The 4,837-nt window shown below is 37.0% G+C and overlaps 1 non-coding gene across 1 annotated transcript; it reads left to right on the plus strand.

Annotated features, from left to right (window-relative positions):
* Positions 1–515: 515 nt before the first annotated feature.
* Positions 516–622, plus strand: LOC121214999 (small nucleolar RNA R71). The gene has a single exon (XR_005910734.1). It is a non-coding gene; the product is annotated as a small nucleolar RNA R71 (small nucleolar RNA).
* The last annotated feature ends 4,215 nt before the right edge of the window (positions 623–4,837 follow it).

Raw genomic sequence — 4,837 nt, forward strand, 5'->3', positions numbered from 1 at the left:
GTTGATTATACCGTTGAGATTGGTTGGGTTTTTACTGTAATAAGTTATTGTTCGGTCCATTTCCTTGGTTGTTCCAAGAAAAGTTAGGATGATTACGCCATGAAGGATTGTAGAAGTTCCCCACATAGTACACTGACTCAGGATTTGATGAACATTTCTCAAAAGAATGACCTTCCCCACAATACACACAGGAAATTACTTCAAACGAACTTAGTGGCTGAGTTGCAGAACTATAAGTAGTATTAGCGGTTAACTGTTTTATCATAGAGGAAATAGACGATACCTGAGCTGATAACGAAGTGAGGGCGTCAACTTCATTAACTTCGGCTACATGTATTCCTGAAGCTGTTCGATTTGTTGGCCATTGATAGTTATTACTCACGATCCTCTTAATGATCTCATAAGGCTCATTACGAGACTTAGACAAAATTGCCCTATTCGCGGAAGTATCTACCATCAATCTTGTATTTGCATTGAGACCATTATAGAATGTCTCCAACTGGATACAATGAGGAATCCCATGATGAGGACACTTACAAAGTAACACTTTGAATCGCTCCCAAGCCTCATACAACGACTCGTCATCCAATTGTTGGAAAGTTGTGATCTCGTTCCTTAACTTAACGTTTTTGCTAGGTGGGAAATACTTAACAAAAAATCTCTCTGCTAATTCTTGCCATGTAGATATGAAACTTGGTGGCAATGAATTGAGCCATGCTTGTGCTCGATCTCGCAACAAGCACGGAAACAACTTCAACCTTAGTGCGTCTTCAATCACACCGGCTATCTTGAAAGAATCACTCACCCTCATAAACAATTGAAGGTGGAGATGTGGATCTTCTGTGGGCATACCACTAAATTGGCCCACCGTTTGTAGCATTTAAAACATCATTGGTTTTAATTCAAAATGAGTTGCCTCAATATCTAGCCTTCTAATTCCTAGGTTTAACTCATTGAAAAGTGGCACAACATATTGTCTGATGCATCGATCCCTATCATCGGCAATAAGGATAGGATTTCGTACATGATCAGCTTCATTACCTTGGTCTTGATTCTAATTTCCAAGGTCCATCTCGACTTGTCTTTGAGTTGTTCGCTCACATCTTATTTGTCTAAAATTTCGCTCAATTTCAGGGTCTACAGGGAGTAAATTGATAATTCGATATATGCTCATTGTAACGCCAAAAAAATCCATTATATATCTATTTTTGTATGTTTGTGACACAAATATATGTCTGCTTCAGTGGTTATGTGTTCTGGGAGTGTCTAAAAAGTCTTGGCTTCAAGACTTGACTTGGGTAAAAATTTTGGTTTTAATTGAATAAAACCTCTATCTCTAACCAGTAGGCTTATAAATAAGTATTGGTGAAATATGTTAGAATGGGCCTGCTAGTCTAGTGGTTAAGTGGAGTGCTAATGCTGCAAGAGGTCTGGAGTTTGAGTCCCTGCATGGGCAAAGGGGATAATTTTTTCTCTTTGTTTCGGTAAGAGGTTGTTTTGACTGGGTTTTTAAGTAGTAGTGGCATGGTGGGGGAGTGTTGGAGTGATTTTAGGATAAAAATATGGGTTTGTAGAGTTATTTCAATTTGGTGGACTAATAATTTCGACTCTCACCTCTCTTTCTCTTAACTTTCGGCCAGTTTTTCTTTTTTCTTCTCCTTTTTTCTTTTCTCTACCTAGTGTTTTTCCCAAATCGTCTCTACCGTTTTCTTTTGCTTTTCTTTCCCATTTTCTGTCATTTTTCCTCCATCGACTCCCTATTGTTGCTGCCGAAATTTCAATTGGTATTCTTTCTTCATTTTTCACTTGCGTTTTTTTATTCAATTGTTCGGGATTGCATATCGTTGTGTTGTGCATGGTTGGTAAGCTTGGAAATGTTGTTAGACTATCAGTTCTTTTTCTTATTAATTGATTAAGAGGGGTTTCAATTAGTTTTAGGTGTTAATTTAGAGGTTGAACAGTGGTCTTCAATGATTGAAGTGCTTAAGATCTCTGTTGATTAACCGAACATAAGAGATCTTTTTTATGATTATAGTTTGGTATACCTCACCAAATTTTGATTAATTATTGATTAAATGTAACTGATTGGAGGGTTACGTTCTGTTTTGACAGCAAGGAATTGGGTGGACTGGGGCTGTTATAGCATTGATTTGTAGTTGGATCGTTGAAGTGTTGAGGGTAAGTAAGCTTTTGTATAATCGTTGATGTTGTCTATTTGACTACCACTTTTCGATTGTGATTAAATCTGTTCTAAACTCTAGTTGACATTTTAGGGTGTTGGAGTGATCGTGGTGGCGTTAGCATAAAAAATGTTTCAGGTGTGTAATCACATCACTGAAAACGCTAATCATCGAAAAGCCGAATAATGAGACTATCTACGCCACATGAGCGTGGGACGACTCATGTGGTAAGTCGTGTAACCGAAAACGGGCGTAAGATCGATGAGGCTAGCCATGTGCGATTGATGGGTTGGGTCGAGTTGGGTCGTGTGGGCCTCATAGGCGCCTGGGCCCATACGAGTGAACCACACATGCGTTTGGAATATATTGGGCCAGGCCGTGTGGACATTTTAGGCCATGTGGGGTACACGAGCGTATGGACCTACATGGGCCTGTGGGCCCATTTTCATTGTTTGACTGCTAATGTTGCACGGGTCGCCTAAGTCAACTGTGAACCTACTGTAGGGTCGGTAAGTTTACCTAGACCTCTAATTGACTGTAACGATTGAAAAGACTGTTATATGCCTATATGAGATAGATATGTATATCTGTATGTTGAGCATGCTATATACACTGTACTGTTTATACATGATACCATGACATGTCTGTATGATGCATTGCATTGGGTTGGGGAACGATTTTGATTGTAGGAAGTGTACTGAAAGGCTTCAAGCCTAACTCACTGGCAGCACAGCTGCAACTACTGTCTAGTGTCGCATTCGGTACTATTTGGAGTGTAGGGATGGGTGGGTTGATTATATCCCCATATGGAGTGTAGGGTTGGATGGAGATGGAATGTAGAGGCTAGTTGGGTAGGATTATATAACTGCATAACTGTCACTGTTACTGTACTGTGATGGGGTAAGGCCCTAATACTTACTGATACTGAAAAGGGCTTAGGCCCAAACTGGGATTATTTGTTATTGTATGTTTGTTTGCATGGGGATTACACACTAAGTTTACGTAAACTCACCACTTCTGTTTAATCTGTACAGGTATTCGCCAGACATATGCAGGTCGGTATGGCGGAGGACTCAACGGTGGCCACACAACTCCTTTTTTCTATTTGATATTTATTTACGATTTTAAGTTTTATTTTGGGATACTTGTCTATAACAATAGCCTCTCTGGATTTTTAACTATTTTCTATTTATATCTACTAGAAATAGGAGAAGTTCAGGTTTTCAAAAGAGATGAATGTTTTATCAAAATACCACGTACATGTAAATTATTTTTAAAAAGCTTCCGCAAGTATAGCGTTTTAGAAATGAATCACAATTCGAGAATTAATGAAAGATAATGATAAGTTCTAAATGAAAAATGATTTTAGAAATGATACGGTTTTCAAACGCACTTCCATGTGACATCGCCAGATTTGGCCATAACGTCTAAGATGGGTTTGGGGTGTTACACTCATAAACACATGAAAAGAAAATCAAAAAAATTCAAAAGAATAAGTTAGTAATGTTAGTAATAAATCAAATTGAAAATAAATAACTTCACAAAAAAAATCACAATGGCAACAATTGACAATCCCTGCCAACGGTGCCAAAAGCTTGTAATGTGTAGGTTTGTGTAAGTGCACACAGCCGTTATCAAGTAATACGTAAGTATCGAGTTATGGTCTCCATAGGGATTATATTTTTGCTAAGTCACTTAATTTGTAAAATTATATTAACAATTTGGTAAATAAAAGAACAATATAGTTCAGAAGTGGTGATTAAAATATATTAAACTAAATGCAATGATCTCAAATGCAAATTATCCTAAGTATGCAACTATATGAATGAAATAGATTTTAGTAAAATTAAACACAATTTGCAACAATTATAACATAAATAAACTAGGATAATAACTTTAATCAAACTCAATTTATTAACTACATGCTTAATAACATTCGGAAAAACATTTCATGGCAACTCGATCTTTCATGAGTTTGGAAACCACATTAGGTCATTTCGGAATCCTTTACTTAGTAAATACGCATTTTACTGATCTTTATTTAATAAGGGTTTCTTAGCATTCGTGTGAGGTAACAGGGATGTGTCAGGTGTGAAAGAATTTAATCACACAAATCTAAAATCTATGTAGATAACAGAGCTTGGTCAGAGCTGTTATGCAACCTTCAATTTAATCGGGTCAGGATCTAAATTGAGCATGCACATTTCAATTATGTGTCCATTAGCCGTTGTCTCATCAGGATCGCTCAGCTAATTCAAGTGCATTTCGATCACATATGAACGAAATATAGAGTTGATTTTAATTGAAAACATGATCGATTGAGGCACAAACATTACAAGTATGAATCAAATAAATATTATTTAATCAAAGCAATCATCCTAGCTTAAATAAAATTAAGCTAACATTGTTGTAAACAAGAACAAAGAGCATATAGCAAACATCTTTATAATAAATTAAAGAAAAGGAAGATTAAACCCAATCCAGAGTGGCTGTCACCCAAGACTCTGACTGACGAGGCTTCTTCGTTCCTTTGCTTTGCTCCTTTACTGATGGCTCTCCAAGGTGGTCGACCAAGGGTTATTTAAGAGGTTTAATTGCTAAAATCTCTATGAATAGATGATGCTAGGCTTGGGAATGGAAAAGGCTAAGAGAATTTG

Source organism: Gossypium hirsutum, chromosome D02, assembly GCF_007990345.1.
Source record: "Gossypium hirsutum isolate 1008001.06 chromosome D02, Gossypium_hirsutum_v2.1, whole genome shotgun sequence".
NCBI lineage: Eukaryota > Viridiplantae > Streptophyta > Magnoliopsida > Malvales > Malvaceae > Gossypium > Gossypium hirsutum.